This window comes from Enhydra lutris, unplaced genomic scaffold (assembly GCF_002288905.1).
Source record: "Enhydra lutris kenyoni isolate GAN:26980312 unplaced genomic scaffold, ASM228890v2 scaffoldscaffold21, whole genome shotgun sequence".
Taxonomy (NCBI): Eukaryota; Metazoa; Chordata; class Mammalia; order Carnivora; family Mustelidae; genus Enhydra; species Enhydra lutris.
The window spans coordinates 12,825,315-12,836,899 of NW_019154105.1; positions in this window are offsets into that span (position 1 = coordinate 12,825,315).

Below are 11,585 nucleotides of genomic sequence, written 5' to 3' on the forward strand. Positions count from 1 at the left end.
GATATATATGGATATATATGAAATATATATGAGATCTATGAGAAATATATATGAGATATTATAAATATATATTATGTATAAATATATATATTATGTATAAATGTATTATATATTAATGTATATAATGTATAATTGTAAATATATTATAAAATGCTTACCACAATGTTATCACCTATCACCATATAAAAAGTTATGACAATATTATTGACTATATTCCATATCCTGTATCTTTCATCTCTGTGACATTTATACTATAAATGGAAGTTTGTACCTCTTAATCCTTTTCTACTATTCTGCTTGTCCCCATACTCTTCTCCTCTCCAGCAACCACGTTTGTTTTCTGTATTTATGAGTCTGTTTCTGGTTTTTTTGTTTGCTTATTTGTTTTGTTTCTTAGATTTCACATAAGTAAAACCATGTGGCATTTGTTCTTTTCTGTCTGATTTTTAAAACATTTTCTTTTTTTTAAGATTTTATTTATTTAGTTGACAGACAGAGATCACAAGTAGGCAGAGAGGCAGGCAGAGAGGGAGAGAAAAGGAAGCAGGTTCGCCACTGAGCAGAGAGCCTAATGCGGGGCTCGATCCCAGGACCCTGAGATCATGACCTGAGCTGAAGGCAGAGGCTTTACCCCCCTGAGCCACACAGGGGCCTCTTGAAAACATTTTCTTTGCTTGGATTCCAGAAAAAAAAAAAAAGAATACTCTTTTGTAATCTTTCTATGTCATCAGCTATTCCTTCTCAGTCTCTGCTGCTAGATCTTCTACCTCTTCGTCAACTCTGAATGTTGGTGTGCCCCCGGGCTCAGTCCTCAGCTCTCTCCTCTTCTTTGCTTACACTCATACTCAAGATTATCCTATCCAGGCCCATCCTTTTAATACCAACTACTGGCTGAGAACTCCTTAATGTATTAACTTTTGCTTTGACTTCTTGGACCTCCAATTTCATGTCTCTGAAATTTCTACTTGATGATCTACTAGGCAACTTACATTAGCATTTCAAAACAGAATTCTTCATATTTCCTCAGTCTTCTACATCTATCCCCCCCAAAAAAAATAAATTAAAAAAAAAATTAAAAAGTCCTTGGGTCATCCAGAGTAAGATATATTTGAAATACTATCCTTTGTAATTTCAATTACTGGATTTTGTGTAGAATTTGCAACTGGACTGGGAAAAGTCTATCTTTATCTTTGGAAATGCCTGGATATGTGGTTTGACTCTTGGCTAACATAAGGCCAAAGGATTATGTGAGGTTTATATGAGGTTTAAAATCAGAAACCCTCCTTGCAAACTCTGGGCCAGTTTGTTTCCTGATCCAAGATCCTACTGGATCTTGAAATTATCGGATTTCAATATGAAGACAAAATATCTATATGTGTGAATACGGACAGTGGAGCTTGCACCTGAATATTTCTTGGTCTCCCCTGCTAGCCTGAGCTCTTTCTATACAGTATCCTTTGCTTATGTTATGTAAGTATTCCCTATGGAGTACATTATGCAAACTTTATGTAGGTATTTTCCCCATGGAATCTTTTTTTTTTTTTAATTTTATTTTTTATAAACATATAATATATTTTTATCCTCAGGGGTACAGGTCTGTGAATCGCCAGGTTTACACATTTCATAGCACTCACCATAGCACATACCCTCCCCAATGTCCATAACCCCACCCACCCTCTCCCAACCCCCCTCCCCCCATCAACCCTCAGTTTGTTTTGTGAGATTAAGAGTCACTTATGGTTTGTCTCCCTCCCAATCCCATCTTGTTTAATTTACTCTTCTCCTACCCCCTTAACCCCCCATGTTGCATCTCCTCTCCCTCATTCCCCATGGAATCTTATGAGTCCTTTTAAATATCCAAACTTGTGAAATCTTTGCAAATTTCAATATTTAGAAGTGCAGCAGTAGTGAGCTGAAACTAGCTTGCACTGATGTACAAGTTTAATGTTAAATTTTCAGGAACTATATTAGTCATTTGTGAAACACACCACAGTTGAAAACTAAGAGTACTAAATACCCAAAACTCATCATGTCCTAGTTACTTTACATTTTACTAGTACTTTGGGTCCTGAAGTTATTAACTCTATTGTATCTGTGTGGTAAAAATAAATATATTAGAGTACTACTTCTCACCCCTTCCCAAATTAATGTTTGGTGATGTAATGTGGGTAGTTCTGAATTGGCCATGGTGTTGTTATTTACACGTATGAGCTCCGAACCCCTGGCCCTGAGACTTGATTGTTAAATACTTACTAGCACACCACTGAATGTAACTATTCTTCATTTATGCTTTTAAAAGAAATTGTCATCAGATAGTGCAACTGAAGTACAATTTCTCTTCCTTGACATTACAACTTAGTTTTTTGGTCATTGTGTTAGATGTTTTGTTGAGTGTCTTAAGTAATGCCTGCTCATGACTGAGGTTTGATATTGGTTTGATAATAATAATAAGGTTTGATACTGGTTTTCATTTTTTTATAATTTTAATGAAAGAGAAAGCTTCAAAAGAAGCTATTTTTGAAACATTTCATAGTGATATTTAAAGGACATTTCAGATTTGCCGTTTATAGTAAATAATTAAAGGATTCCAGAAAAGACAATTATATATTATTATAATATGTTGTGTTCTCTACAGTTATTATACTTAATTATGAAAAGAAAATAATCCTGTCATGTTTTCATATGTTGTTTCTTCAAAAAATTTAACTGTCTTCATTTAAAATTTGTCATAGTTGACACTCATGGTGTATAAAAAAACTTTATTTTCACTAAACATGGGAGCACATATTATGTAAGAATTCAATTAAATAGCCATCTCTGGTTTTATAAGCCTATGTTATTGCTTTTTAAGTCACATGTATCTCCAAAAAAGTGATTCAGCAAGGCAGGAATTACTAGCCAGGGTAATGAGAGATTGTGCCCACATTTTCCTCCCATGTCATTTGTTGAAAGAGAATCAGGAGGACTCAAACCAAGCTACCATCAGAGCAGGGACAAAGTCTTAGTAATCAGGGAGAATTAGTCTAGGAGCTCCTCTCTCTCCTGCTTAACATCCTGCTCCATCCTGGTCTCAACACCCTCAGAGAATAAAACCTAACTCTTTATTATAACTTGCAAAACCCTAAAAAGCTTGATTCGCTCTTCCTATTCCTTAGTCAAGACAGAGCTCAGGTGTTACCTCCCACAAGAAGGTATTCCTGACATCCCCACACTGGTGCTCCAGATTGACCCAGGCATACACCTGGTCATAACACATTCCATAAATTGTAAAACTTCTGTATATGTATCTGAATATCCTACTAGACCATGAACTTCTCAAAGGCCTTTTTTTCCATCTCTATGTTCCTAGACCTATGGTTGGTTCAATGGAGGTAATCATTATGTCAAAAGGAATGATGCTGAAATGCACTATTGGGATCTGGCTGTTAGAGACATCTTTTTTATTTCCCATTGTGCCCTTAAATTTCATTTGTTCTCCAATCACACCATTACCTGATATTTCTGAAACATGCTATCCTGGACCTTTCCAAATGATGTACTCTTTGCCTGGAATGTCTTTCTCTGACTCCCCCCCGCCCCCAGTAAACTCCTTCCATTCTTTAAAAAATAGCTCACAGGGGCTCCTGGGTGGCTCAGTGGGTTAAGTCTCTGCCTTCGGCTCAGGTCATGATCCCAGGGTCCTGGGATCGAGGCCCGCATCGGGCTCTCTGCTCAGCAGGGAGTCTGCTTCCTCCTCTCTCTCTGCCTACCTCTCTGTCTACTTGTGACCTCTCTCTCTCTCTGTCAAATAAATAAAAAATATCTTTAAAAAAATAAAAATGAAAAATAAATTTAAAAAAGCTCACACCTTCGTGAGATTTTTTATCTCCTGTGTTCTTGTGGATTTGGAGCTTATTATCATCAAGCTATCATCTTATCCTGGAAAGTCCTATAAAGCCAAAAAATATAATTTATTTTTAGCCAATATTTACTTGGCCCTGACTACCTGAGAAGTTGTATTTTATTGCTAATTCTACCTTTTCCTCTCTCAGATCATATTGAGGACAAACTGATGTCACTTCAACAAATACATTTTTTTAAAAATTAATTACATAACCAATGTATTAACACATTATCTTTGTGAAAAAAATAAACCAATTATAGATCAAGCTAAAATTGCTTTAACCGCTATTTTAAATTCTGGTCTGTATCCTTCTCCTCAGGAGTAGTCACTGAATTGTGAATTCTTCCAGATCTTTTCATATATTTATTTAACATTTCATAAATAAACACATGGATTTAAGGACATCTATTAAAACCCAGTTAAAATGTGAAGTATTAGTTACTATTTCTTTTAAGTACTAATGAATTATCATATCATAATTGAATTATCATTCTGAATTTCATATTTTCACTCAATATATTTTTTTAAGATTTTATTTATTCATTTGAGATAGAAAGATACACAGAGAAAGCATGAGCAGGGGGAGAGGCAGAGGGAGAAGCCAACTCCCCACTGAGCTGGGAGCCTGATGTGGAGCTCCAACCAGGACCTGGAGATCATGACTTGAGCCAAAGGCAGACGCTTTACCATCTGAGCCACCCAGACACCCCTTCACTCAATATTTCTTGAAATCTTTCTATATTGATCTACAATTGTATCAGAGTTCAGATTAGGAAAGGCTTGTTAAACAGAAATTTGAAGCAGAAAACTGCAAACTTCAAAAATTGTCAGAACAACTGAGGATCCAGACTCTAGGCTAAGCCTCAAGGATAATTCACAGAATACTAGAGAACTGATGCCAGAGGAAGGGACTGTAACAGGCATTTCTGAATTTAATAGATAAGATCCAGAGATCAGAAAGCACCAGTAACTTTCTGTTTTGTTGATGGTATCCTTCACAGCAAAAGCTTTTTATTTTGTTGTGGTCTCAGTTTAATTTTGATTTTTTGTTCCTTGCCTAAAGGTACATATCTAGAAAAGTATTTCTATAGCTCATGTCAAAAAAAATTACTGCCTGTTTCTTCTAGGAGTTTTAGGTTTCTGGTCTCACATTTAAGTTTATATCCATTTTGAGTTAATTTTGTTTATGGTGTAAGAAAGTGGTCCAGTTTCATTCTTTCTTTTGCATTGTAGCCATTCAAATTTCCCAGCACCATTTGTTGACGGGACTGTCATTTTCCCATTGTATATTTTTGCCTCCTTTGTTGTAGATTAATTGACCATATAATCATGGCTTTATTTCTGGGCTCTCTATTCTGTTCCATTGAACTATGTGTCTACTTTTGTGCCAGTACCATAATGTCTTGATTGCCACAGATTTGTAGTTTATCTCAAAATCTGGAATTGTGATACCTTCCGTCCCATTCTTTTTTCTCAAGATTGATTTGGCTTTTTAGGGTCTTCTGCATAACAAAGGAAACCATCAACAAAACCAAAAGGCAACCTACTGAATGGGAGAAGATATTTGCAAATAATATAGTTGGTAAGGGATTAATATCCAAAATACACAAATAACGTATACAACCCAACACCAAAAAAACAAAGATCCAATTTAAAAATGGGCAAGGAATCTGAATAGACATTTTTCCGAGGAGGACAGACAGATGGCCAACAGACACATGAAAAGATGTTCAACTTACTAATCGCTAGGAAAATGTAAATAAAAACCACAATGAAATATTACCTTACACCTGTCAGAATGGCTAGAATCAAAAACATAAGAAATAAGAAAGTGTTGGTGAGGATGTGTATGGAAGTTTCTAAAAAACTTAAAAATAGAACTATCATATGATCCAATAATACCACTACTGGATATTTCCCCAAAGAATACAAAAACACTAATTCAAAAAGATGTATGAAACCCTGTGTTTATTGCAGCATTATTTATGATAACCAAGATATGGAAGAAACCCAAGTTTCCTTCCTTAGATGAATGGAAAAGGAAGAAGATACAATTTTTAAAAATGGAATATTACTCAGCCCCCCAAAAGAATGATATCTTGCCATTTGCAACAACATTGACAGAGCTAGAGGGTATTTCACTAAGTGAAATAAGTTAGTCAGAGAAAGAGAAATACCACACAATTCCACTCATATGCAGAATTTAAGAAACAAAATAAACAAAAAAGGACTCAAATTCAGAGAACAACCTAGTGATTGCAAGAGGGGAGATAGGTGGGAAAAAGGTGAAATAGGTAAAGGGGATCAAGAGTACACTTATCATGATGAGTACTGAGTAATGTGTAGAATTGTTTAATCACTATATTGTATACCTGAAATTAATATAACACTGTATTTTAATTATATTTCAACTAAAAAAAAGAAAGAAAAAATTCAGGGCAGAGGTTACTTTTGGAGGAAGGTGGGAGATTAAGGCTGTGATAGGGTATTGGGGGAGCTTTTAGCGTGACAGACAAATTTCCATTTCTTAACAGAGATAGCAGATACATCTTATACCAACTAATTAAACTCATTAATATAGAAAAAAAGGCAGGCAGGCAGTAGGAAAGGAGGAAAGAAAGAAAGAAGGAAGGGAAGAAGGAGGGAAGGAAAGAAGGAGGGAAGGAAAGAAGGAAGGGAAGAAGGAGGGAAGGAAGGAAGGAAAAGAAAAGAGCACAAGCATTGATAACATCACTGCAGCCTCCTGACACCCACAGCTGGTCGGGTCTCTGTTTACTCTAAAATTGTTTCTTAGCTCCCCAAAATCTGAAGAATGGACAGTGAAATTCTGCTAGAGGAAATATCATATATCCATGAACTTTAACCAGCATAAATCCACAAGTGGCCTCATTTCTGCCTTAGCAGGCATCTGACATGCTTCTCTCTTCTGTTTCTTTTTTTTTTTTTTCTTTTACATCATTAGTTTTTGGTATAATGTTCAATGATTCACTAGTTGCGTATAACACCCAGTGCTAATCACATCATGTGCCCTCCTTAATGCCCATCACCCAGTTACCCCATCTGCCCCGCCCACCTCCCTTCCAGCAACCATCTGTTTCCCAGAGTCAAGAGTCTCATACTGTTTGTCTCCCTCTCTGATTTCTTCCCCTACCATTTTCCCCTCGCTTCCCCTGTTGTCCTCTGAACTATTCCTTACGTTCCATATATGACTGAAACCATATAATTGTCTTTCTCTGATTAGCTTATTTCACCTAGCACAATACCTTCCAGTTCCTTCCATGTTAATGTAAAATGGTAGATATTCATCTTTTTCAATAGCTGAGTAATATTCCACTGTATATATAAACCACATTTTCTTCATCCATTCATCTGCTGAAGGCTCTTTACATTGCTGCTATGAAATCAGGGTGCAGGTGCCCCTTCTTTTCACTAAATCTGTATCTTTGGGGTAAATATCCAGTAGTGCAATTGCTGGGTCATAGGGTGGCTCTGTTTTTAACGTCTTAAGGAACCTAAATACTATTTTCCAGAGTGCATCTAGCTGACAGAACTTAAACTGCAGCCAGAATTATAACTGCAAAGGAGCCTGGAAGATGTCATTTTTAGTTTTCCAATCTCTGCAGCAGAAAAAGGGACCTAGAATGAAGCATGATTAAGTCAATCCACCATATTTACTATATATTTACTATAACCTCATTTAACAACTGAATAACATTTCAGAATATTGATATGCCATAGTTTATTTAACCATTCTTCTACCAATTAATAATTTGTTTCCATTTTTTTTTGCTATTGCAAATTTTGTAATAAACATCTTCATATATTCCTGTTTAATTACCTATGCCAGGATAGAAATCTAGATGGCTACCTAGAAATGAAACTGTTAATTACAGGGGATATAGCTGTAAAATTAAACAGATGCTCCCTCTAAAGTTTCTGCCATGAACATATGGGAGCCCATATGTTACCAAATCTTACCATCTGCTGGATATACTTAAATAGAAATCAATACAACATAGCAGATAATTAAATCTAAAATTACTAATTTTATAATTTATAAAAATACTAATGACAGTAAATATTAGAAACCAGAAAAAAGAGATCAAAGAGAATGCTTTACAGGGAAAGCTTCATAAAGAAAGTGGCAATTAATTTGGACCATGAAGCATGAATAAACATTGAATGGGTAGAAATGACAAATTCTGAGAGTATTAAACAGCATGAATAAAAGCATGAATGTAGGAAAGCTTTTGCCATTGAAGGAATGGAACCGTGAGAAATGGCTCAACTAAAGTCATACTTTAGACAAAGTCATCGTTAAGATAATACAATGTCCTGGATATTGTGCTGAGCACTTGGTATACATGGCCTCAGATGATATAGCACCTAACAAGTAGGGCATCTTTAGCTTGCATTTTTACCTGTAAGAAAGCTGAAGTTCAGATTATTTTATGCCCTTTGTTTCACCAAACTACCATGGAACAACATAAATAAAAAGAGATGACATCCTGAAGAGCCTTGAATATCAACCAGAGAACTTTATATTTTATTCTGAAAGCAGTTGAAAGTTTTGAAGATTTTAAATAGAGAAATGTCATGAATATCTATTTTAGAAAGATGAGTCATGCTAATTAATATTATAATCCATTTCTCTGTTCAACAGCCTCCTCCTCTGAGAGGCCTTTCATGACCACCCTGAAGAAAGCCACTCTCTACCCTCTCACACACTCACCAATCTCTACCCGATTACTCTGCTTCATTTTCTTTATGACATGTCTCATATTAAATTATGCATTTACTATGTTCTTGAGTGTTTGCCTGTTTTTCTCTTTAAAGTATAAACACCGTGAAGGCAGGGACTTTATTATGTTCCTTGTTGTATTTCCACTACTAGGAACAATAATGTAAATCTCAGGAAGTTTACCACAAGTATTTATTAAATGAATGAATGGAATGAATAGATGGTTAAAAATAAGAAAGATGGTGCTAAAGATCCAGATATTTGTATCCAAAATATCTTAGCGACCTCCTGATTTTTTGTTTTTATAAGAATTTGATGTCACCTAAAAACTTAATTCATATTCATTTAGTAAAACAACTCCTTTTTTTAAAAGACTTTTTTTTTAAAGATTGTGTTTATTTATTTGTCAGAGAGAGAGAGCACAGGCAGGCAGAGTGGCAGGCAGAGGCAGAGGGAGAAGCAGGCTCCCTGCTGAGCAAGGATTCCCCCCCCCACACACACACACCCATGTGGGACTCAATCCCAGGACCCTGGGATCATGACCTGAGCCAAAGGCAGCGGCTTAACTGACTGAGCCACGCAGGTGTCCAAGTAAAACAACTCTTGACTAGATTAATTAGTACCATTTCCCATGAACAATTAGCAAAAGAGAACTGGTATTTCTTACACTAAAACCTATCTCCACCTATAAATCCATTTCTTTTTTTTTTTTATCATGATGACATATCTATTTTTTTAAAAAATGCAAATGTATTTTTAAGTAGGTAATATATTAACATAGTTTAACACTTCATTTTTTTTAAATTTAAAATCAGTTAATTACATATAGTGTAAATCCATCTTTTTACAATACTATGTATATAGTCCCAGTGAGAATTTTTAGACTAAGCACATTTCAAATGAGTAATGCTTAGCAGAATTTTCATACTAAAAAAATAATGTATATTTAAGTCATTTTTCAGAGACTGCTCTGATGGAGTCAGCTGGTTTCACTGAGGAGTTCTTCTCCATGAAAGGGCTGGATGGGATCTGAGTCAGAGCACTGATTCACCAATCTGCGGTGGTATTTCCTGGGTGGACCTCTCAGGCAACCAATCCAAGTTGTGTCTATTCTTTTTCTAAATATTCAACTCAAAGGGAATTTTCATTTCTTCCTTTAAACCTCAGTTCCATAGATGTCATCAACACTTGTTAAACGAGTTTCCTTTTAATTGTTTGATGCTATTGCACCCAACCCTTAAAATCCCAAGTATCATTGTGGTTAGCACATTTACCTGAGAGCCACTGACCAGGACAAAAGAAGTGCAGAAGTTTCCTTTATCTTACTAACACCAACAGCCTAAATTATATCAGCACATTATGTATAGGTAAGTGGACATTACCTTGCCCAAAATTCTAATTAGACATAATTAGAATTAACTGTTTCCCCAATATGACTCCCACCCAAGGGCTGCAGTAAAGTAACTGAGTTCAGAGGGGGATTTGTAATTTTTTCCACAGCATTTTGGATTTTCTGCATGGAGACACCCCTGTAACACATATGCTTTTGAGTCTGGATCTGTAGTTTTATGTCATGCTTGGAGAATGCTTCAGAAGGGTGACAAGCAGCTTAACATCCTGTGAAAGAAAAATGACTGTGTGATTGGTGTAAAATACAAAGGAGGAAGCAGAGGGAAAAACTCTCTCATAAATCAAATGTTAAATTGTTAAATTGTTAAATGTTAAATTGTTGTTGGTGGTGATAATGATGACTCCTTTGTATTTGTTTAATATCTTGTACTTTCTAAACTGCTTTCATAAATACTGTCTTGAATCTCACAGTACCATTGCTTCATAGGCGTTCCTTATAGAATCATTTATAAACCATGCATTTTTATCTGTAAATTGTTCATGAACTAGAAGAAAATCATGTATGGACATGTGCTATTTATTTTTAAAGTATCTAACTAGATAATTATTACGTTAAGTGAACAGTGATTATTAATGCCATTTTATTTACTTATATTTTTAAAGGTTTTATTTATTTATTTGAGACAGAGAGAGAGAAGCACGAGGAGGGGTTGGAGCAGTGAGCGAGGGAGAAGCAGACTCCTCACTGAGCAGGGAGCCTGGTGCAGGGCCCCATCCCAGGACCTTGGGATCATGATCTGAGCCAAAGGCTTAACTCACTGAGCCACCCAGGCACCTCTAATGCCATTTAAAAAAAACAGTTTCAACCTACAAGACATTTTCATCAAAATATACAAAATAAAGTGAACCTAGTTATGAAATATATAATGTTCAGATAACTGTAAAATATAAATGCAGGCTTCATACAAATATTTCTCTAAAAATTTGCTTCTTTAGTCAATTTATTAGCCCTTTATGACATACACACACACATATAATTTACAATATCACTATTCATGTAAAAATGTGATTAGAAAGAGCATACTCTCTGTGATGGAATATACTAAGGACATTTTTTAAACTAAAGTAAATAATTTACTGTTGTGCAAATTCTTTATTAGATATGTTATATTATTTATAATTCCGATGTTTTCTTATTAGCTGCATTTCTGATCTATCAGTAAAGGAAAGGGTGATCATACACATTCACTAAGTGGAAAGTAAACATATGATTATTTTGTTGTTTTGCCTATAAGATAGACATCATTTTTATGTTGGATGGATGTGCTTTTTTTTGTTGTTGTTTTTTAAACAGGGCATCTTCTTCTCCGACATTTTAACACTTGTGTAAAGTCTTCACCTGAAAGATTTCAAAGGATTAATCCATTGTTTCCAAGTACTCCTAGTTACCTAGGAAAGGTTCAACCATAATTTAGTGGTTAACTTCCCACAGACTGAGGCATTATTTTGCCCGGAAGAGCTTGGGGGTATTTGGAAACATAGTTGTTTCTGCAGGTGCTTTTGAGGAGACCTTGGGCAATCTTGTGGTTGCATATGAGTGGCTAAATAATG